Source organism: Sminthopsis crassicaudata, chromosome 3, assembly GCF_048593235.1.
Source record: "Sminthopsis crassicaudata isolate SCR6 chromosome 3, ASM4859323v1, whole genome shotgun sequence".
NCBI lineage: Eukaryota > Metazoa > Chordata > Mammalia > Dasyuromorphia > Dasyuridae > Sminthopsis > Sminthopsis crassicaudata.
This window is the reverse complement of record NC_133619.1, coordinates 336,543,966-336,569,157: the sequence shown is the minus strand read 5'-3', so window position 1 is coordinate 336,569,157 and position 25,192 is coordinate 336,543,966. Positions and strand designations below refer to the sequence as shown.

Sequence of the window (25,192 nt, the reverse complement as noted above, 5' to 3'; positions counted from 1 at the left end):
CTTTTAAACCATCCATCCCTAGAAGAATATCAAGCTATATGTGGGCCTTTAGCCTTTTCATAAAGATTGTGAAAGAAGGGGATTCTGTAATCTCCCCCAGGCAATGGTAGTGTACCACTTTGAAGAGAACTAAGTGTAATATTTTATTTTATTTATTTTTAATAATAGCTTTTTATTTTCAAAATATATGCAAATATAGTTTTCAACATTCACCTTTGCAAAACCTTGTGTTCCAAATTTTTCTCTTTCTCTCCTGCCTATCCCTCTCCCCTAAACAGTACATAATCCAATATAAATTGAACATGTGTAATTCTTCTAAACATGTTTCCACATTTATCATGCTGCACAAGAAAAAAATAGATCAAAAAGGGAAAAAAAGTGAGAAAGGAAAAAAAAAGCAAACAACAAAAAAGGTGAAAATATTATGTTGTGATCCACATTCAGTCCCCATAGTTCTCTTTCTGGATGCAGATGGCTCTCTCATCACCAGTCTATTGGAATTGGCCTGATTCATCTCCTTGTCAAAAAGAGCCAAGTCCATCACAGTTGATCATCACATAATCTTGTTATTATATACAATGTTCTTTGGATTCTACTCACTTCTTTTTTTCTTTAAGCTTTTTATTTTCAAAACATACACACAGATAATTTTTCAACATTGATCCTTGCATAGCCTTGTGTTTCAGACTTTCCCCTTCTCCCCATCCCTTCTCCTAGATGGCAATTCATTATATGTTATACATGTTAAAATATATGTTAAATCCAATATGTGTAAACATTTATACAATTATCTTGCTGCACAAAAAAATTAGATCAAAAAGGAAAGAAAATGAGTAAGAAAACAAAATGCAAGTGAACAGCATCAAATAGAGTGAGAATGTTATGTTGTGATCCACATTCAGTTCCCAGAGCCCTCTCTCTGGGTTCTACTCACTTCTAAGTGCATTATTTTAAAGCTTTAACGTTGGGTAGAGGGTGCCAACTCCACCAAGTCTTTTTAAATTCTGTTCTCCAAGTAATTTGCATGGTCCATATTTTCATAACAGAAAAGAAGGTGAAAGGAACCCTCAGTCAAATATCAGATCTAAGCTTAGCAGCTTGAACAAAAGCAAAAAGCAAAAAATACACAAAGACCAAACAGACTTATCTAAGACTGAAAGCTTCAAATGGCTGGCCAACAGGATTTTGCTTTAGAGTTTAAATAAATAAATCACATAAAAGATTGGGGTAGTTTTACATAAAAGAGATGGCTATGTACTAATTTAGGTTCTTTCCTTATAGTAGGGATTCTTAATTTGAAGTGTATAGGTGGAAGATTTAAGGAGGTCCATGAACTCTGATGGGAAAAAATTGTCTCTATTTTTACTAATCTCTTAGTAATACACAAAATACACAAAAAGAAGTGAAGGAGGTATGGAAACCAGCTCAGAGCATCCTATATGGAAGCATCTTGTTCCCCAGAGCTGCAGGTGGAAAGTAAAGTGAGTTGATAGCCCACTTTCTGCCTTAATGAAGGAAGGCTCCAATCACAAGGGAGAGAAGGCTGAGGGAGGTGAATCTCCGAGGTTCTGGTTGGCAGCAGGGACATGATGTTCCCCGGAAGGACATCTGGCTCCATGGGGTTAAAACCAGGCAGAGCCAGGGATCATTAGCATTTGAAACACTATTCTGAGAGAAGCTCCATGGATCATCAAAGGTGTACATGACACACAGGCAGAAGGGCAAGACACAGAGGAAAAGATGGGCAACTGAGCAGGTGGCAGGTGGCAGGCACCCAGGTGCAGAGGTCCAGCAGGTGGCAGCAGAGAGCACCCATGCCCCAGAGCGGGTGATGGGGTGGGGAAAATACCCTGCCCCTGCAGCCTGATGACATCTCCTAACCAACAGATGACATCTGCCTAACCAACAGATGATGTCAGGCTTTTAAAGGGGAAGCAGCAGAAACAGGGTTCGAGCTGAGATGTATCCCTAGAAGCGTGAGTTACCCTGGACCTGTGCAGGTCCTATGTTTAAGAGTGGCAAGGGAATCTGTGAGAATGAACATCGTCTGGGTAAAATTGAATGGCTTCTTAAGGATTTCACATTCTAAAAAAGTAATAGAAGGCCTTCTACAAATAGCAATTATTTATACCATCTTAAAGCCACAGAGTTTTGGTTTTTTTTTTTTTTTACATTTTTCCCATTTGATCTTCATAAGCAGCTCATTCAGCTAGTAAACCCCCAGTCTTCAACTCTATTATCCAACGAGCTTTTTGTGACATTATCTGTCCTCTCACAGAACTAAGCAGTTTCCAAGTAACTAAAGGTGGGGTGAGAAAGATAGTGGGAGATAAAAAGGAATAAAGGGGAGAAAGAGGGATGTATAATGTGTCAGATGGAGCCTTCATTCAAACTGTCATGGAAGGACAGAAAGTATCCAAAGACCTTTCACATTCCAGCTGCTCTGCTAGTTTGCCTTCCAGGCCTGAGACCACCGACCATAAATTGGCTCCTTACTAAAGCCTGTGAGGCCACAAAAGGGAAGGTAAGAGGAAGTAAGTCAGCCTGTCAAAGCAGCCCTGGAGGGATAGGAAAGAGAGATCACAACTTTGTTTTATTAAAGCAAGAGGCCCCAGGACAGAGAGCCCAGTTCTTCTTCCTTTGTCAAGTGTGGTTTACTTTTAAGTGGTACAGGTTTGACCACAGGCAAGAGAGGTAGGATGGAGCAGCGGCCCACTGAATCTGGAAAATGCATCAGTTTTCCATTTTAGTGACTAGGATGTATGGTCAAGAAAGAGGTCTCAAGGGCAGTGCAAGGCATTGTGGGAAAGGCTGTGGGGAGCAGTTGATTTTAACTGGCAGTTGGGCAGTTAACCAGGGTTGTGGGTAGGGCGGAGTCACATTGGGGTGAGAAGAGGTTTTTTTTTTTTTGGTTTCCCCACCATCACCATGCAACACAAATATGCATACTAAAGAACAAGAGAGCAAGAAAATTAAAAATTAGCAAACCTCTGACCTCAATCCATCTTAATCCATCCATCATCATCCCCAGCCTTGGTCTTGATGTGTTTACATCAGAATATCAATATTCATATCAGTATATGATCTTGAAGTTACAGGAAAATGGCATAACTAATAACTGTCATGATTTCTAGAAAAATGACACCCATTAACATAACAGCCAAATAATCCATAAATCCATCAATAATCTGTAAATCCATGAATCCATGGTTTCAGGATAAGGTAATTAGGTTTAATATTACTGAGGGAGGTAACATCTGCAAGGATGAATATTCCTGGTAAAGGGAGCTAGCCTATATGCCTCAGGTACTCTCCAAAAATCTGAGCTGCTGCAGACTCCGGGAGTTAGAATCCTGCAAACAAGCAGACTTCGTTCCTTCCTTGGGGAACTAACAGAACTGTACAAGCAGCCATTCACTTCCTTTTGGAGGGTGAGACATTCTGTGCTTACTCTTAGTGGAAAAGGTAACAGGAAAACTTCTGTGCCCATAAGCCCTGGGCTAGCAGTGGAGCAAAGCTCCCTGGATGCCTACTGCAGCTCCTCCCTGCTTGTGCACTAGTGCAACAGAGTCTATATTGTCCTTCATACCTCCTGTCTTTCCCTAGACACCGAGGACTTCTGCCCCGGTATCCATTCTGCCACACTTTAATTTCTCCTTCATCTCTCTGTCTTCAGTATCCTGACTTTAATATTTTGTGGTCAGAACAAATCCATGCTCTAGTTTTGCTGTTTATGATTTTAGAGATTTCAATCATTGTATATCCTCTTGTGCGGTTTGAATTTTGTTTCTATTGATTAATTCCTAGTGTTGCTGCAGCAGTTGTTTGAGCTCCCTGGTCTCAGCTGAGTTGCATAGTCCCCATTATTGACCGGTGGGAGCAACTGTAGCAGGGAAATTAAAGAACAGAGAGATGCCTCTGTGCAAAGAACAGAGAGAGTGAAGTCTCTGTGCAAATGGCTCCCAGGATGCACAGGTACAGCCCCTAACTGACCCGACCAACTCGCCCAGGCTTTTCATGTTCTCTCAGCCAGACAGAAGGTGAGAGCCGCGGGCGTCCTTACACTTAACTGAGGGTTTCATAATTCCTGGCCGCTTCCGGGCGGGAGTAATTGCAGGGCTTACTTACTGTCGCTGTGCCGCTGACCGCCGGCAGGGGGCAGGCTGGGACCTGCCTCAGAAGTTGTCTCCTTTCCTGGGAAGGAGGGATGCTGTGGCTGTGTCACGTCCTGTACGCGGTGATGGGATTGTGCTGAGGCCTTGGAGATCGTCTGTTCTGTAATGGAAAAAACCGAGACTCAGAGTCAAAGGGTCTTTTCTAAGGTAGTAAAGCGGCAAGGCCGGGATGGAGGTCCAGACTGCCACATGCTGCCTCTCCAACTGGGTACAGGGTCAGTCGGTTTTCTAAGCTTCGCTTTCTCTTCTTCTTTGCAAAACAAGGTGGGAAGGAGAGACATACTTGGAAATGACTGGAATGGAAAAGCACGAGGGATCGATAAAAACTTTTAAAAACCCTCTCTCACAATGATGCAAAACTAGAGCATGGATTTGTTCTGACTACAAAATATTAGGCAGGGGCAAAGGTCTCAAATTGCCCAAGGTCCCCAGGTTGTTTGTCTGTTTTTTGTCTTAGTGACTAAAGGACTTCCCCGGACCTGACTCAGAGGTAAGGTGGGATACTACCTAATAACAGCTGTGATTGTGAACACCTACATGGGTTAGCAAAGAACTGTATAAATATTACCTCATTTTATCCTTGCAACAACCCAGAAGTGGGTACTATTACTATCCCTGCTTTCCAGATGAGGAAACGAGGCAGACAGATTAACTCAGAGTAAGATGGCCAGTAAGTGCTTGAGGTGAAGTCTGAATTCAAATCTCCCTGACTCTAAACTCAGTACTACATCTCCTATTGCACCATCTAGAGAAGTCACCCACTCCCCAAATTACAGATAGATAAATGGACAGAGTTCACAGGATTTCTCACACTCTGTCTGCATCTTCTTTAGAGGAAGCTGCTAATATCTGAGCTACTAGGTTTATCAGGGCAATGAACAGGCTATCCCAATTTTGTCTAAATTCTTAAGTCAGGATTCCTCATGCAATAATTCTGCTCCCGTGAGTCAGTTTGGGGAAGTTTGGAATGGATTATTCTAAGTAAATCTAACTACAAACCTGCATGTACTTCTCAGGTGATGCATGCTGAATGAGTTCTCCCTCTGACCTAGGCCAACACATGACACACCCGCCAAAGCCCCACTAGCCCATCCTCTGGAGCCAGTGCATGGTAAAGGGAAGCCATGAGAAAGGTACTTTGCCTGGCCCACCCTAGAGTTCCATTAAGGCACCTACCTTCTCTCCAGGCTGGCCACGAGAGGTGAAGGAAAATGTCCTACTACATACTCTCTGTCTACAAATACTGATTGGGTCACACCTGACCCAATGTTCTGCATCGTGGATGGCAATTTCCAAATAGATTAGATGATAGATCCGTTGAATATTATGTTCTAGGCACTAGGGATACAACTACAGAAGCAAAATTCTCAATGCGATGAAGCACATTCGGCTACATATATCTGGAAGACATACTCAGGAAAGAGATCTCTCTTTTAGCCAGGGTTTCTGGACTGTTTTTGAATAACTACAATAGTATATTGGTCCTGGAGTCAGGAAAATGTGTCCAAATCTGTGACCCCAATTAAGTCATTTAACTTTTACCTCAATTTCCTCAGTTGTAAAATGGGGATAATAATAGCACCTACCTTGAAAGATAATCCTTCAAATCAAATGAGAGGACATTTGTAAAGTGCTCAGCATAGTGCCTAGCATGGTGTCATACTCCCTTCTTCCCTGGTTTAAACAATGAGGATAATAGTAGCACATATTTACCAATATTGCTGTGAGAATTAAACAAGGTCATATTTGTAAAGGATCTGGCACTCAATAGGCACATAATAACTTGTTTCCTTCCTTCCTCTCAAGCATTTTCCTCGCCTGTAAAATGAGCTGGAAAAGGAAATGGGAAACCATTCCTGTATCATCATCAAGAAAACCCTAAATGGGATCACAAAGAGTTAGGCGGGGCTGAAATGACTTGAACAACAATCTTTTGGGAGTTAGGGAGGTGGTACAGTGGATAGAATGCCAGCCCTGAAATCAGGAAGACCTGAATTCAAATCTAGCCTCCAATACTTATTAGTCATATGACCCAAAGCAAGTCATTTAACTCTGTTTCAGTTTTCCTCATCTGTAAAATGAACTGGAGAACGAAATAGCAAACTACTACAGTATCTTTGCAAAGAAAATCCCCAAGGGGGTCATGAAGAGTTGAACATAACTAATTGACTAAACAATACCAACACAAACCTCTTCTCACTAATGTTTTTAAACATATAGGATCATATTGAAATATAAATATTAAAATATTTTTAAAACAAGTTCATGGATTTAAAATGAAAAACCCATTAGGCAGTCATAGGAATTGTGGAAAATCATTATATAGTCCACCATTATGCCCATTCTAATAGCCATGACAATATTGATTTGCTTATTGTTCTCTGAGGGAGAAGGAGAAAGTGGAGGGAGAGAGGGGTTGGACTTACTTGGGAGCAGAGAAGATGGCAAGATGCCCAAACTGGCTAGACCATGGTGCCCTAATGGATGAAAAGGATAGGGTGAAGCCACTAACCATAAATCACTCTGCCTCAAATGGGTCAAGTCTGGTGTAGTCCCAGGGCCAGCTCTGTTCCTTCTGACATGACCATTCTAGAAAGTACCCAGGAGTATTGCAACATGGCTCCCATAGACTCAAGATTCGTTATATTCTTGAGGCTTACTGAGAGTGAGCACCCCAGGTATCTCGAATTGATGCCTTGTTAAAAAAAATCAACAGTCCTTCACTTGAATTCAGATAATGACCCAGAAAAACAAGCTTCTTGACAGAGAAACATTAGAATCTGCTCTCTCTTCCTCCTGGTAATACTTTTAAAAACAGTACCACAATTCTGCCAATTTATAGAACGCAAACAGCACCTTCTACTTACAGTACACACATATACAGATTGCTTAGCAAAACTCCATTCACCTCCCAATTCCATAACAGAACTCCTCCCAAGTCTCAGGACCACCATTATGTATTTAGCAATAACATGGTTAAAGAAGATAAGTTGTCAGGTGTTGTTTGGACAATTCACCTTGTTTTTGAAGCCCCAATCCCAGCTGGATGGAGCTATTTGTGAGTAGCTCAGAGTATGGATATGTATAAACTCACAATAAATATTCTTATTCTGGATTGGACTGCGATTTGGTTTTTCTTCAGTCATTTCAGTCATATCTGATTCTTTATGCCTCCATTTAGGGGTTTTTTGGTGGTGATATTAGAGTGGTTTGCCATTTCCTTCTCCAGTTCATTTTTCAGACAAGGAATTGAGGCAAAAGGGTTAAGGGGCTTGTCCAAGGTCACACAGTGTCTGAGGCTGAATTTGAAATCAGAAAAAGGAGTTTTCCTGATTCTAAAACCAGTGTCCTCTCCAGTGTTTCATCCAGCCACAACAGGTTGTGCTAGATGAATCCAAAAGAGATTAGACAACATGAAATGGTAGTGAGCCCAATCAGCACAGGAATAGGAGGCTCAGAACCAGATAGTCACAGGAACACCAACTGAGAATTGGCAAGGCATGAAAATTGGTAGGGTAAGGAGGCAAAGAATTCAAGGGCAGAATACAACGTACTATTAAAAACCGTAGAATTGAAACTGAACCAAGGAAGGTGAGGACAAAATAGAATCAATAGACTGGAAAAATAGGAAGGGAAGAGGATCTAAAATAGTTGTAATAAGGGTAAAAACTGGGTTTGGAAAAGGGAGACAGAACAACTTTAGATGATAAAGAGGTCAAGGTCCAACCACTCCGGTGAGTAGTGAGAGAAATGATTATTTCTTTTATATTATTATCATATTACTATCATATATTAATAACTAATAACTAAATTAGAACCAAAGTTTTTCCCCTTTTTTGTTTCCTCACTCAGAAGTCAACCAGAATGCCAAAGACTTAACCTGGCTAAGATCTAACCAAAGGCAGTGAAAGAAATTCCAAGTTTAGATGGATGGATAGATTCCTGCTCATTGTACTTACTCAGACAGATTTGGAGAAATGTGGATTCTCCCTTTTGTTGGACAGAAGATTTGGAAATGGGTAACTCTTCAATCAAGGCTTGGGAGACTGAAGTCATATACCCCCAAGACCCTCATTAGAATGAGCCCACATTTTATTATAATATTAATTATCTCATTAAATTGTTAACCAGTGTTGATTGCCACCCTCAGGACCACCCATTCTTCCAAGGGCATATAAATTGAGTCCAGAATGCTACTGACTTCTTCTATTAATGAAATGCTAATATTATTAATAAAATTATTAATTACCCAGAAACTAAGTCTGTCACAATGGTCAGATGAAATAGAGTCAAGGAGGAGGTCATAGGAATTGAGGAGGTTGGTTACCTAGGAGGTCAGGGATGTTGATACGAATGATGAAGGCTCCAAAAATAAAGGCAAAAGATGAGAAGGAGATGAAAGCCTGTAAGCCAGGTGCTAAACTCTTTGAGAAAGAAGGAGTACTCTGAAAGCTCATAAATGAGTACAATAAAGATCTGGATAAACTGATACAGATGGATAAAGTGAACCTCAAAAGAAGAAAGGGATGGCAGCAGAGGAATGGTCTGGAAGGCTGTGGAGAGCAAGAAATAGGATGATTTCTCTTCCAAGTGTGTAAGGAATAGAAAGAAGACCAGTTTAACTAAACCACAGCATGTGGAAGATAAATAATATATAATAAGCCAGTAGGACCTAGATGTGAAGGACTTTAAAATCCAAGCAAAGGAGTGACCTGACCCCAGAGATAATGAGTAGTGGTGTTTACTGAAGTTTACTGAATAGAATCAAATAACCCTGTGTTTAAATAAAATCACATTGGCAGCCCTGTGGCAAATAGATTAAAGAGGGGAGAGACCTGATATAGAACAACTAGAAAACTATTACAATAGTTCAGGCACTGGGGCTGAGGGTTTGGATTAAGGAAACAGCTATGGGACTTGAGGAAAAGGGACAATTGTGAGAAATGTTGTGGAGATGAAAACAACCACCCAAGTGGGGAGTTTAGAGTGGTTAAAGAAAAGCCATCCAAAAATGTTTTAATATTGACAAAAACATTACAAAGAATGAGTGGATAGAACACTGGGTCTAGAGTCAGGAAAAATTGCCTTCCCAAGTTCAAATCCACACTCAGATACTTCCTAGATGCATGATCCTGAGCAAATCACTTAACTCTATTTCCTCATTTATAAAATGAGCTGAGAAGGAAATGGCAAACCACTCTAGTATCTGTTCCAAGAAAACATCACCTGGTGTCACAAAAAGTCAGTTGTGATCGTAAAATAACTGAAGTAAACATCATATGTAATGGCGATAAACTGGAACCTTTCCCAGTAAGATCAGGACTGAAACAAGGTTGCCCACTATCACCATTATTATTCAATATTGTACTAGAAACGCTAGCCTCGGCAATAAGAGCTGAGAAAGAGATTCAAGGAATTAGAGTAGGTAATGAGGAAATCAAACTATTACTCTTTGTAGATGATATGATGGTATACTTAGAGAACCCCAAAGACTCTGCTAAAAAGCTATTAGAAATAATTCACAACTTTAGCAAAGTTGCAAGATACAAAATAAATCCACATAAATCCTCAGCATTTTTATACATTACCAACACAATCCAACAGCAAGAGATACAAAAAGAAATTCCATTCAAAATAACTGCCGATAGTATAAAATATTTGGGAATATATCTACCAAAGGAAAGTCAGGAATTATATGAGCAAAATTACAAAACACTTGCCACAAAAATAAAGTCAGATTTAAATAATTGGAAAACTATTAAGAGCTCTGGGATAGGCCGAGCAAATATAATCAAGATGACAATACTCCCTAAATTAATCTATTTATTTAGAGTTATACCAATCAGACTCCCAAGAAACTATTTTAATGACCTGGAAAAAATATCAAAATTCATATGGAAGAACAAAAGGTTGAGAATTTCAAGGGAATTAATGAAAAAAAAAATCAAATGAAGGTGGTCTAGCTGTACCTGATCTAGAACTATATTATAAAGCAGCAGTCACCAAAACCATTTGGTATTGGCTAAGAAATAGACTAGTTGATCAGTGGAATAGGTTAGGTTCACAGGGCAAGATAGTGAATAAAAATAGCAGCCCAAAGATCCCAACTTTTGGGATAAGAATTCATTATTTGACAAAACTGCTGGAAAAACTGGAAATTAGTATGGCAGAAACTAGGTATGGACCCACACTTAACACCACATACTAAGATAAGATCAAAATGGGTCCATGATTTAGGCATAAAGAACAAGATCATAAATAAATTAGAGGAACATAGGATAGTTTACCTCTCAAACTTGTGGAAGAGGAAGGAATTTGTGACCAAAGGAGAACTAGAGATCATTATTGATCACAAAATAGAAAATTTCGATTACATTAAATTAAAAAGTTTTTGTACAAACAAAATTAATGCAAACAAGATTAGAAGGGAAGTAACAAATTGGGAAAACTTTTTTTTTTTTTTGTATTTAATTTATACTTTGTTTATTTATTTATTTTTTATAATATTATCCCTTGTATTCATTTTTCCAAATTATCCCCTCCCTCCCTCCACTCCCTCCCCCCGATGACAGGTAATCCCATACATTTTACATGTGTTACAATATAACCTAGATACAATATATGTGTGTAAATACCATTTTCTTGTTGCACATTAAGTATTAGCTTCCGAAGGTATAAGTAACCTGGGTAGATAGACAGTAGTGCTAACAATTTACATTCACTTCCCAGTGTTCCTTCTCTGGGTGTAGTTATTTCTGTCCATCATTGATCAACTGGAAGTGAGTTGGATCTTCTTTATGTTGAAGATATCCACTTCCATCAGAATACCTCTTCATACAGCATTGAAGTGTACAGCGATCTTTTGGTTCTGTTCATTTCACTCAGCATCAGCGGATGTAAGTCTCTCCAAGCCTCTCTGTATTCGTCCTGCTGGTCATTTCTTACAGAGCAATAATATTCCATAACCTTCATATACCATAATTTACCCAACCATTCTCCAATTGATGGGCATCCATTCAACTTCCAGTTTCTAGCTACAACAAAAAGGGCTGCCACAAACATTTTGGGTCCCTTTCCGCTCTTTAGTATTTCTTTGGGATATAATCCCAATAACATCAATGCTGGGTCAAAGGGTATGCACAGTTTGATAACTTTTTGGGCATAGTTCCAAATTGCTCTCCAGAATGGCTGGATTCTTTCACAACTCCACCAACAATGCATCAGTATCCCAGTTGGGAAAACATTTTTACAGTTAAAGGTTCTGATAAAGGCTTCATCTCCAAAATGTATAGAGAATTGACTCTATAAGAAATCAAGCCAATCTCCAATTGATAAATGGTCAAAGGATATGAACAGACAATTTTCAGATGATGAAATTGAAACTATTTCCACTCATATGAAAGAGTGTTCCAAATCACTATTGATCAGAGAAATGCAAATTAAGACAACTCTGAGATACCACTACACTGTCAGATTGGCTAAGATGATAGGAACAAATAATGATGAATGTTGGAGGGGATGTGGGAAAACTGGGACACTGATGCATTGTTGGTAGAGTTGTGAAAGAATCCAACCATTCTGGAGAGCAATTTGGAACTATGCCCAAAAAGTTATCAAACTGTGCATACCCTTTGACCCAGCAGTGCTACTACTGGGCTTATATCCCAAGGAAATACTAAAGAAGGGAAAGGGACCTATATGTGCCAAAATGTTTGTGGCAGTCCTTTTTGTAGTGGCCAGAAACTGGAAAATGAATGGATGTCCATCAATTGGAGAATGGTTGGGTAAATTATGGTATATGAAGGTTATGGAATATTATTGCTCTGTAAGAAATGACCAGCAGGATGAATACAGAGAGGCTTAGAGAGACTTACATGATCTGATGCTGAGTGAAAAGAGCAGAAACAGGAGATCACTACACACTTCAACAATACTGTATGAAAATTTATTCTGAGGGAAGTGGATATCTTCAACATAGAGAAGATCCAATTCAGTTCCAGTTGATCAACGATGGACAGAAACAGCTACACCCATAGAAGGAACACAGGGAAAGGAATATAAAATGTTGCACTATTGTCTTTCTACCCGGGTTACTTATACCTTCGGAATCCAATACTTACTGTGCAACAAGAAATTTGGATTTACACACACATATATTTTATCTAGGTTATATTGTAACACATTTAATATGTATGGGATTCCCTGTCATCTAGGGGAAGGAGTAGAGAGAGGGAGGGGGAAATTTGGAAAAATGAATACAAGGGATAATATTGTAAAAAAAAAAAAAAAATTACCCATGCATATGTACTGTCAAAAAATTATAATTATAAAATTAATTAAAAAAAAAAAAAAAGGAAGAAAGAAATGACCAGCAAAACGAATACAGGGAGGTTTGGAGAGACTTACATGAACTGATGCTGAGGGAAATGAGCAGAACTAGGAGATCATTATACACTTCAATAACAATACTATATGAGGATGTATTCTGTATCTTCAACATAGAGAAGAGCTAATCCAATTCCAATTGATCAATGATGGACAGAATCAGCTACGCCCAGAGAAGAAACACTGGGAAATGAATGTAAACTGTTAGCATTTTTTGTTTTTCTCCCCAAATTATTTTTACCTTCCGAATCCAATTCTTCTTTTGCAACAACAACAAAATTCGGTTCTGCACATATATATTGTACCTAAGATATACTATAACATATTTAATATGTATGGGAATGCCTGCCATCTGGGGGGCAGGGGGGAGGGAAGGAGGGGAAAATTTAGAACAGAAGGGAGTACAAGGGATAATGTTGTAAAAAATTACCTATGCATATGTATTGTCAAAAAAATGTTATAATTATAAAATTAATTTTAAAAAAAAATTTTTAAAAAAGAAAGGAAAGTAACAGAAAAACAATATATCAAAATATTTACAACAGAACTTTTTGTGGCAGGAAAGAACTGGGAATAAAGTAGCATTGACTGGAGAATGGCTATATAAATTTGTGGTACATGAATATAATGGAATGTTCCTGTGCTATAAGCAATTAATTACAGAGGAGCCTGGGAAGATTTACATGATCTACATGCAGGCAGAATAAGAAGAGCCAAGAAAACAATATACATTATGATTACAACAACCTCAAAACAGTCAATAATGAATGCTGTGCAATGATAAAAACCAAGGCTAGTCCTAAATGGGACTAGGGGAAGATTTCTCAAAAAGTCTAACCTAAGCTCAGACCTTAGGCCTAATTTCAGGAACTCATGTGATCCCTCTTAGAGGGCTGTAGGGCAGGAAAGGTCAGACCCTAGACCTAAGTTTCAGGAAGTAGACAGCCTTGCTGACCATTGTTCAATAGTTACTTCCTTTTCAGTCCATCCACTGAATCCAAGACTTTTGCTATTTAACCAATTCACTATTTCCAGCTCCCCACCAGATACCATGCTGGGAGATGGGAGCTGAAAGGCTATGGGTCTGCTCAGGTATGCTTGGGCCTCTCTTGGCTAGGCTCAAATAAATGCTTCCTCTTTGTACGAAAGTGCCTCTGAGTCCCACACAGTTTGTGGGAGCTCATCCGGGATCTATGACTTCCCAGAGAGATGGCTGGGGTCCTGATGCAAGGCAGGAGCCAAATTGTGTTTTCTCTGAGAATCCTTGAGATCAGACCCTCAGCCTCTCTCTCTGGGAAGTATGAGCCCAAAGAGAGGTGTCCAGACACAAACAAAAGCATGAGTCTCCAAAGAAGCCTGAGGGCAATAGTCTGGTAATTTATGCACATAATCCAGAGCGAAGAGCACTGCCTGTCCTTAGGGGAAGGCAGAAGGAAGTCCTGATAAACAGCACAGAGATAGGGGTATTCTGGATGACTGCTGGATGGAGGAAACCCCTCTGGGCTTGGGGATCTCAAGTCATGTATGAGCTGCTCTCCCCAGAAATGGAGAAGTCCAAACCAAATCTATGGAGCAAAAAAAAAAAAAAAAAAAAAAAAAATCTAAAATATCCCAGTGTGCACTTAATGAAATATTGCTATCTTGGGGGTGAGGGAGAGAGAATTCTCTTCCATGTAATTTTTGTCTGTTGGATCTTTGTGCAAAATGTCTACGTCATGTCTATTCTGTGAGCTAGATTTTGTTTAAAAAAAAAGAAAGAAAGAAAAAAGGAAAGAAAGAAAGAAAGGCCTGAATTTTTTTCCTGTAAACTTTAGTTCTGGCCAAACTGGGGACTGCAGGAAAAGTTAGCTAATTTTTGAGAGCAATAATTGGAGATTCTGACAATTGGTCATTTCAAGATTTCAAAGATGCTTAACATAAAACAAATGCTCTTAGCATTAACTTCTTTTATTGGATTTAATTGCTTCATATTTGGTAACTTAATATGAGGTTTTATATTGACCAACATATAATACCAATGTTAAAATAAATGAATTTTTTTGTGTGTAAAGCAATTTGGAAGTAAATTCAACTAAATTAATGCCTCCAAGAGAAGAGTGAATAGAGTAAAGAGAGTCTTTTTCTCTTTCTTCCCCCTACTTTCATTCCCTGACTGTAGCAGGGACATGTCGGGTAAGGGAGTGAAAGAAATGCTCAATCAGTTCAGTGAAATTTGTTATTTGAAATATGATAGTAAGAGCAGTTTTATATAAATTGTGATCCTTTTGCACTGAATTTGGGGGGAAAAAACAGAAAAGCACTTGGCTGCTTTTAAAATAAGCAGCCTAGTCCTAAAACCTCTACTATTCAAAAAAAAAAAAAAAAAAGAAAAGAAAAGAAAGAAAAAGAAAAGAAAAAAGAGTAAAACCTTATGTTTATTAGTTTTGCATTTTAAAAGTCTGGAGACCTGAGACTATACAGCTCTGAATAGAGGGTATGTAAAAGATAACAAAGAAATCTGATGTCAATCAAAGAAAGTAAACAGATGGGAAGTAAAGAGGAGTCTTCTTTTGGAATTCCTCTTAAATTGTAAATGTGTTAAGCTTCTTAAAACTATTTTGTAAGGTTATTATCCTTGAGAAATAATTTAAGTTACATAGGTCCCAATGAATGAATGAATTTATTAATAATCTACAACTTTGTTAAGTAGGAACAACTTATAATGATTGGCTTTTATATCATGAATGTTGAGCTTAAGATCACCTCCTCAGACATCAAAATGAGTTGTAAATTTTATGTGATGAATCTTTTACAATTACATGAGATAATCACTATTAAATGGTATGTGCTAGAATTGTGAGTTTGTTTACTTTAAGCACAAGATCTTAGAAATTTTGTGTGCAAATATTGAAACATTACTACTGAAGAGGTTTAAAGAAGTTAGCCCAAGATACAAATGATTAACAGGAAATTCCTGTCTTAGAAGAGGTTAAAGGAGATAACTTGAGACACAAATGATTAATAGAATTTTACATCCTTAAGGGAAATTCTTGTCTTATTTACAAATCTCTCTGGAACCTCTTGGATAACATCTCTATATCCGAAGGACAAACTTTGTTTTATGACCCTGATTATATATAAAATGAATCTCCAAAATTCTATTCCTTGCACTTGGTTCCTTGCCTTGTGCCCACCAACTTTGCTCTGGTGTCCCCCTTTTCAGGCAAGTCTGGCCTTTCTCCCTGGAGGCCAAATGTCTGCCTATCCCTTTACTATCAACAAAGACTTTGTTTTAACACAGCATTGAGTAGTGAATTCATTCGCTAAACAGTCCGGCCCTTGCTACTTAGGAGAAGGAAGCATTGAGCCTCATTTTTGTCCTCATCACTACTGGAAATTTAAATCTGTATTTGATTTGATTTTTAAGTTTAAAAAAAAAATAGATTATTAAAATAAAATTCTGGTAGCTTACCTTAGGGGGTCCCATGTTTGTATCCCTTAATTAGATAAAGTATGTTGCTTTCTAAAATGTATATTGGGGAATGTTAAAATTATGAGCTATGTTTTTAAATTGTTAGCTCTGCTGGATATATGTATAAGTTTTATGAAATTTGATCCAAAGTTATTTAGATATTAGCTATATTGTTAATCTTAAGGTTTAAAAAAAATGGAAATAATTTTAAAAACAAGGGATAAGAAAGAGTGATTTGTAAAAGCAATTGATAGTTTGAATAGAACATTTAATTAGAGTATCCTAAAGCAAAGTATTGATTTTTAAAATAACTTTTTAATTGATGCATACTTTAAAATTGGAAACAATAGTAAATTATATGAGATTCCTATCCATTTTTGTGATAGACTGTATAATATTTATTTGGCTATCACTTATGAAAATAATGAAATTGCTAATTAAATTATTTGGGGTTATTGTCGTAATATTGAAAACTAAAATTAAGTATTATTTGGGTTGTGTAGACATCAAATGATGATAGGCACTAAAGTTAGAGTTCCATCATGTGGGGAAATCACATTGGCCATTACCTTTGGTAAAAAGTAGATTTATTATGGAAAGGGGTAAGCTCCTAGTGGAACTTGACACTTGCCAGGGGAAAAGAGACACCCCATGGGGTTGGGGCATGTCCTTGGCTGGAAGCCTGGGTCCTGGAGGTACTTGGCACCCTAAAAGAGTTAACTATAAGAAGTGGGGTTGGGAAGCATGGTGGAGTTAGGAGAGACACCACAATCCAGGGGGGAAGGGGAAAGGAAAGGGGAAAGGGAAAAATCTGTTGGCCTGGAAAGGTGAATATTTAATTCACCCTTCCCCCCACTGGGTGTGGTTGCTTCTTAGTAGTGAGAGAACAAACTTCACTCACTGGAGCTCACCCCCCACCCTTTGCTGGTTAAATGAAATTACCTAACATTAATTGCTTTTATTGTTTAAAGGAATAGCTTACATTTACATAGTGCTAATAACTGAATGTTTGTTTTTATTTTTCAAGTTTATGGTTGCTTTAAGGCAAAGTCTTTGATGCTATATTTAACAAAGATTCCACTACTTAGCAATGCAAGAAACTTTTAAGAGGTTTGTTAGAACTGCAAGTTCTCTGAAAATGATTATTTCTGCCAATCTCTCCAACTGTCTTCAGCAAATTATTTAATATTTATTTAATTGTATAATGGTCTCCTTGTTCAGTGAATATGATAATAAATATGATCTATAGATTTCTTGAAGTACTTAGAGCAGAATTTTAACCTAATATCTCTGCACTAGTTTTGACTATGTTTTACAGATGCATTTGACAGATTATGCACAATTGTTTTTATATAGACCTGAAGCCCCTGATTGATGAAATTTACTGAGATGAAATCTCTTGGGACTATAACTAATATTGTTTTAAGTTTCAAATTTAAATATAATTGTCTCATAGATCTTCAAGCTAATGATCCACCATCTGAAAGAAATGTGCCTTAAGTTAAGGGATGCCTTACAGGTGGATGTCTTATCTGGGCAAGAACTGGGAGGACAACTTTAGCCTCTACTTAAGGTACTTCCCAGATCTGTTCTTTGCTTATTCCAGAGTCTGGCTATGAGGTGCAAACTTCATGATTGTCAGAACTAAGAATGCTTTATCCTTTCATGTATGTGCTCTCAGTTCAAGGCCTTGACTCAGGATCCTGATTGAGTTTTGACTGATTATATTATATTATAATTATATATTATAATATTATATTATATTATATTATAATTATGTCCCTGCTATTTTCTCTTATAGAAAATTTCTGCAATCAAAGTAAGTGGTCAGTGGAAGATACTAAACACAAAACAAGTTTGCAGCCCAGCCTTAGAGGCTTCTCTGGCTGCTACTATAAAACCCTTAACTCTATTGTTTTCTGGAGCAAGAGTTTCTTTGTCTGAAGTCCCACTTAGCCTAAGTATTTGGACCACCTTCTACCTCCCTTTTGCTCTCTGGAGAGGAAGCAAACAATCTTAGCACACCCTGCTCAGGCCTAGGTTTTAGGACCCTAAAGGCTAAACTAATCTCTTGCCTGGGCCTTAGCTCTACCTAAAGCCTTTTACACTGTACATTGATGGAAGGCGGGCCAGGTCCTAGAGCTCTTTGGAATTTTATCCCAGACTCCTTGCTTACTTCTCAAAGAAACTTGATATTTTGGGGTGCCCTTCCTGACATAGAACTAGCTGCCAAAGCCCTTCTAATTGAAGGAAGCATGCTCCTAAGCTCATCCTGGGCTAGTGGTTGGAGATTCTAGCTCCCTACTAAGCTCAGAGTATTTTTGCCTATATCAGAGCTTTAGAATTGGAGAAAGGAATGAGACTGAAAATCTATATTCTAATGTGTTTTGCATGTCTCATGGGGCTATATGGAAAGAAAGGGGGTTTTGGACATTTCCCCATTAAGTATGCAGGGAAACAATTGCTGCAAGCTGTCCATGGACAGGTTTCTGATGTTTTGTAAAGGAAGAGGATTCACTTCATTCCAAGGGAAAGAGGCTTGCAGATTCAGCTGCCCATGCTCCTGCCTGGGTGCCCCTGACTCCTTCATTTCCTCATATAGTTTCCAGGCAAGTAAATTCTGAAAGGACATTAAAAAGACCTACACATATGCCCCTGGCTGGGGCTTGAAACTGCTTTTGGTTTTTGTTAATACCTGTGCTAATTAGGTAAAAGCCTTTCCTTGTAAAACTGAAAAACTCACTTAAGGCATAATTTCACGCACTGCCCCATCTCTTTTGAGGAAACAAAAGCAGGAATGTGGGGAATATGTTCTTTTGTATTTATCCTAGGAAAAGCTATCTGATGAGAGACATTAACGATAGCCTTATCTCCCCCCAGTCTTCCTCTGGGTGGGGTTCTGGTTACTCTCAATAACCCCCATATTAACTCCACCTTTGTTTATTTTTTCTCTTTTGCTCATATTTAGTCCTTGCATTTTAATCTACTTGTGAGAGTTGCTTCTTCCAGATTCCAGGCCATGAAAATCTAACCACTTGGCCAACCTGAAATCACCCGAGACCGGATTCTGACACTCAGCACCTGCCTCCGCCTACAAGTCACTTGTCTCCCTCCTCAGTCTGGACCCCACTGGGCAGGGACCACTGCATGTCCCTTATCAGCCTGAAGCAGCTCCAGAAGATGAGACCTTGGACCCTCATGTCCCAATGTCCCAAATGAGTCTAGGTCCCGACTGCTTGAGGTGGGAAGGATGTGACAATGGCCCTGAGGCCCCCCAGTGCTGCAGTTCTATGGCTGCCAGATACCAATCTGGTCTGTGATGACAAATAGTGGGAGCTGGTGGGAGCGGGGTCTCTAATGCCTGCTCATTGCTTTAAGCAGCAATATCCTGATACCCACTTGCTTATGCACTTTATCATTAGAGTAGTTCAAGATTTCTTAGCTAAAGTGGTTCCTGAAAGCTTCCACTGATGTGTGGCTGTTGGTTCTGAATGGTAGAGGGAGGGTTATGGTTAATACTGAAGAGGGATAAGCCAGAAGGCCCAGTTCACAGAGATGTCCTAGTAGAGAAATATGCCAGGACTGTTGTGAGAAATCTTTAAACATGTGAAAAAGAGGAGGAACTGAATGGGACCCGGGGAAGAGTTCTCAAAAAGTCCATGAGTGGGTGAGACCCTAGACCTAAGCTTCAGGAAGTCACATGATCCCTCTTAGGGGGTTGTAGGGCAGGAAAGGTCAGACCCTAGACCTAAGCTTTAGGAAGTCACATGACCCACAGGAAGTAGGCAACCTTGCTGACCATTGGTCAATGATTACTTCCTTTTCAATCCATCCGATGAACCTCCAAGTCTTTTGCTATTTAATTAATTCGTTATTTCCAGCTCACTATCAGACACCATGCTGGGAGATGGGATCTGAGAGGCTCTGGGTCTGCTCAACTGGTGTGCTTGGGCCTCTCCTGTCAAGGATGGACTAAATGCTTCCTGTTTGTACCTGAAGGTGCCTCTGAATAGTCAGTTTGAGTAAGGATTCTAGCACCTGTCCCACACAGTCCCAATAAGGAAACAAGAAAAGATAGTCCCTCCCCATCTTTCAAAAAGGTCAAAATCCACAAGTGTGGAGTATTACTTATATCAGGGTTTTTCCTATGTGTTAAGTGATTTGACAATTATTTTCTGTTCTGTTTCTTTTTTCTCCCCTATTTAAACAAATATTTTTTTTTCAAGGGATGGCTCTATGAAGGGAAAGGGAGAATCACAGGAGAGAACCTAGGTAAGAAATAGCAAAATTTTAATTTAAAAAAGAAGGGGAAGAAAGGGAAAGAGAGGAGAAAAGAAGAGAAGTGGAAATAAGGGCAATAAGGCAGAAAAAACTTCTGGACTTTGAGGTCCAATAAGCAAAGTAAACATTGAGAAAATGCAAGGGTAGGAAAATTTTAAAAGTTCTGTTCAGAAAGAAAAGAGGTCAGCTTCGTAGAGAATGTCATTTGTGGCTGACCCCACTACAGAGTGTGGTTTGGGCTCTGAGGTTGGCTTGAGGGAATATTTCACTTCTCCTTTTACTCCCTAGGTTTTCCTTTACAAGGCCACCCACAGCTGCATCAATTCTGCCCTCTACTGACAGAAATAGGCTGGTTATCATGGGAATTCTTTTTCTAACCTCTCAGTCCTGTGATTCAATTCCCTCTCAAAACCTATGATTCTATGTGAATCATATGTGATTCTATGTGAATCTAAGTGAAAGTGACCAAATTTTTTTTCACTTAATAGTATTTTTTTTTTCAATTTCATGTAAAGGTAGTTTTCAACATTCATTTTTGTAATATTTTCATTTTCAAATTTTTTCTCCCTCCTCAAGACAGCAAGCAGTCTGATATGTTATACATATACAATCACGTTAAACATATTTCCAATGATTCATGTTGTAAAACAAAAAGCAGAAGAAAAGTGAAACTTCATGATAAAGAAAAAATAAAAAAGGTAAAAATAGTATGCATTCAGTTTCCATAGTTTTTTTCTCTAAATACACATGGAATGTCCATCTCAAGTCTGTTATAATTGCCTAGAAAACTGTATTGTTGAGAAGAGCTAAGTCTATTGTAGTTGATTATCACACATTCTTGCTGTTACTGTGTACAATGTTCTTCTGATTCTGCTCACATCACCCAGCATCAGTTCATGTAGGTAGAAAGTGACCAAGAATGGACAGAAAGATAGAATTAGACCAGACCTCAGGCAAGATGGTTCAGGAACAGTTGTAGTACTCATTTAATATCTAAGACAAGTGGTCATCCAACCTCTACTTGCAAATCTCTTTTGGGAGAAATTGCTCCCTGCTGAAGCCATCTGTCCCACTTTGGAACACCTCTGATGGATAGGCAGGTTTTCCTTACATCCCTCTAAATTAATTGGAAAGAAGTGACCAGATAGAACAAATATCACAAAAGCAGATCTAGGAATAGACGACAAGGGCCCAGAAATTTCTCTTACAACTGATATAATACCCTTCACTCTGTCTTCTGTTCTCTTCTGCTGGCCTTCCCAAAGGGCTGAGCAGTCAAAAAGGAGGTGATGGGGGAGGAAGGGAGCAATTTTAAGATTCTGTTCAGTGACTGTCCCATAGTATGTCTGTCTGCTGAGAATCCAAACTCAGATTGCCCAAGAGGGGGTGAGAGTGATTTAACCTGGACCATGTGAAGAGGTCAAAAGAGATAGCCCAGCATGCAAATAATTAACAGAGAAACTCCTGTCTTAGAAGAGATCAAAGGAGATAACCTGAGACACGAATGATTAATAGAATTTAACATCCTTAAGAGAAATTCATGTCTTATGCAAACTTCAAAAGGATTTACAACCTTCCTTAGGAACCTTTTTGATATATAAACATCTTTATATCTGAAGGAAGCAGAAAAGTCTTTTGCAAATACAAACTTTGTTTTATGATCCTTTTCGTGTATAAAATGAACTTCCATAATTCTATTCCTTGCACTAGACTTTTCTCTGCCTTGTGCCCACTGACTTTGCTGCAGCATCCCTTTCCAGGCAGTTTGGCCTTTCTCCCTGGAGGCCAATTGCCTGTCTATCCCTTTCCTAATCAATAAAGATTTTATTTTAACACAGCATTGAGTAAGCTAATTGTTTCAATAACAAACCTGACCTTGGTACTTTGGAAGAAGGAGAAGAGAGAGAGATAATCAGACATCCTGAAAGGAAGCACTGACCCATCTTGACCTTAGAGCCTCATCATTTTGCCCTCATCACATGGAGGAACAGGCAAACACCATTAGTGTAACCACAATCCTGGACTGACAGGGATGCTTCAAACTGATCCATGAAGACACTGAAATCCTTGCTTCTAGCACTAGAGGTACGAAAAAAGCGGGCAATTCTTTGAGGTGAGAGAGAAGCCAGCAAGCTCAAGGAGCAGACATCAATCAATGATCACAAAAACAAATTCATTTATTTTTTCTATCAGTCACATACCAAACTGAGTTGAACAGGAGTAAATCACAAAGTAAATCACAAAATCAGCAGTAAAACATAAAGGATACACATTCAAGTGACTATTAGATTAGTAGCCGATAACCCACAAAACTGCCACCAGATGAATATATAATTGGGAAATGTTTAACAAAATAAATATGTAATATAATATAAATGAAAATACAATACATAATGTTTATGTTTTTATTTCTTCTGATTTTGCTGTAATTTCATCTTGCTCATTTGCTATTTTATTGATTTAATTTTTTTGCTCTCTTTTAAAAAGATATTTTATTAGCCCTTTCAAAGAAACAGCTTTTAATTTTATTTATCATTTCTATGGGGATCTTTGCTTCCAATGTATCCATTTCCCCTCTAATGCTAACATCTCTTTTGTGCTTAAGTTTGTTGATTTGTTGATTGTCTAATATTTATATGCATATTCAGTTCATTAATTTTCTTTTTTCTATGTTGTGACTATATGATTACAAATATTATGTTTCCCTCCTGAGGACTGCTTTAATTGTATCCCAAAAATTTTGGTATGTTGTTTCATCATTTTCACTTTCTTTTACATTTAGTAATTCTTTCTAAGATGTGTTTTTTGACTTACTCATTATTTAAAATGTTAAGTTTCCATTCAAGTTTGTATCTTTTATCTGTATAGTCCCTGAGCCAATCTCTATTCTTATTACTTTAAGGTTTCTTAAAGATGTATAGACTATTTCTGCTTTTCCCCATTTATTTGCTATTTCTGTTCCCTAGAACATAATCAATATTGTAAAAGTTCCATGTGTGCAGATACACATATTTTTAAAATTTTGTTTGGTTTAGTTTGTTGTTTTTTTTTTGTTGTTTTTTTTTGGGGGGGGGGAATGGGGAAGGGGGTGTTGTCCCATTTAAAAAATGACATGTCTTTTAACTCTCCAGTCTTCTCCAAAAATTTGTTCAGTTTCATATTTTTTCTTTTGTTTATTTTTCTGTTAGACTTATTCAAAACTGAGAGAGGGATGTTGAAGTCTCCTGTTACTATTTTGTTTGTATCTTCTGGAAACTCAGAAGATGTTTCACTTTTTTTTTTTTTTTTTTTTCATGGTAAGGCAATCGGGATCAAGTGCTCAGAGTCATATAATGTTTGTTAAGTGTTTGCATCATCTAGTTGCCCTTAATGTTTCCTTTATGAATTTGCATTATAAGTTTATTACTGTTATTTGTTTATTATCTATGGCTCCTTTTCATATAATAGAGTTTCCTTGTTTGTCCCTCTTAAGTTATTGAATCTTTGTTTTTGCTTTCTCTGATAACATGATGGCAACTCCAGGTTTTTTGGACTCATTTCATGCATAATAATCTTTTTCCAACCCTTCAGTTTCCTTTTTTGCATGTCTTTGTTTTAAAATGTATTTCTCATAAACAGTATACTATAGAATTGTTTTCTTGTCAACATGTCATTCTTTTTTCACTTGATTAGATTGTTTAATCCCTTCACTTTTAAAGTTAAAAGACTTAGATTTCTATTATAAAATTAGGCTTTTTTCAAGTTATTTCCCTTCCTCAGCTGTAAATACACTATTATATTACTTTAATTACTTTTCTTTAATCTTTTTTTAAAGTGGCCCTATTCTCACTGGCTCTGTTCTCTTCCTCCCCAATTACCTTTTTTTTTTTTTTTTTTTTTTTTTTTAATTCCTACTATGAGAGGAAGAAATGACAGAGTCTTTGAGAGACTTCAGGGAAAAAAAGATGGGACCGGAAGTGTCTCCATCCGCCCCCTCCTGGGAGAATTGACAGGCTGGGAAGCACCAGGACCCAGAAAGGATCCGGATTTCTGAGGGGGGTGTCAGAGGAGCCACACTTAGTCAGACCATCCCTACAGACAAGTCATGAACCTTCTGGGGCCTGGTACCAAACTGCAATGTCCATCGAGGATGCTGAAATGTTAATTAAGGAACTGGGGTTACAAGCTGGAGGAGAGCATCAGAAATACTTGTTTAAGCAGTCAGCAGATAGGTCTCTGTACCTTGGAGATTCCCAAGGGTGATCTTAGGCTGCTCCCAGGAAGTGGTCCAAGCAACTGAGTCTGCCAGTGTGATCCCAACAAAATAAGGGAGCTCAGAGTTAAAGCAGAGCTAATATTCACAGCCCAGCTGGGGATTTGTGGAGTTCAAATAGTGCACTATTGGCAGTAAATCGAGCATGGAGTGGGGACCAAAGAATTGAGGGGAGCCATCAACTGGAACTAATGGGTGAGGAAGGTCCTGTGGTACCAGGGATGGCGCTGACTGAACAGGACCAGCCAGGGCTGGAGTGCTAGGAGGGACTAGCTGGGCAGTCAGAGGTCCCACGGGCTTGGAGGGGGGTGGATCTGTTCTTTGGACTAGGAGGCAGTGGCTGAATTGAAAACTGCTACCTGCCTGAAAATAAAGGGTGAAGCTTCGGGACTTCTCCCACTTCTGGTGGGACGGTTGCTGGATAGATAGTTAAGATGAGTGGAGGTCTGCAGGATGGTCAGGGTCTGCTCATCAAAGGTTTGGATGGTCAGCTTAAAGGAGTCATCCCCTGGGAGGGAGCATCATCTGGCATCAAAGCACAGTCAGAGCAGAGGGGCCACTGGAGCCCTAAAGTGGAAGGAAGGAGCCAGAGTGGGATCTACTATCACAAAGGGTCCTAAACCTGAGTAGTAGGTGGCAGAGAAAGAG

General features: G+C 38.6%; 1 protein-coding gene and 1 long non-coding RNA gene across 2 annotated transcripts in view; one reads left to right on the top strand and one right to left on the bottom strand.

Moving 5' to 3' along the window:
• Positions 1-25,192, bottom strand: part of LOC141561646 (uncharacterized) — a 612,565-nt gene that overhangs the window by 291,839 nt on the left and 295,534 nt on the right. The gene's annotated exons all lie outside the window — the stretch shown is intronic.
• Positions 1,822-8,431, top strand: LOC141561638 (uncharacterized). Its single transcript, XR_012488099.1, has 2 exons — positions 1,822-2,524; positions 8,028-8,431. It is a non-coding gene; the product is annotated as an uncharacterized LOC141561638 (long non-coding RNA).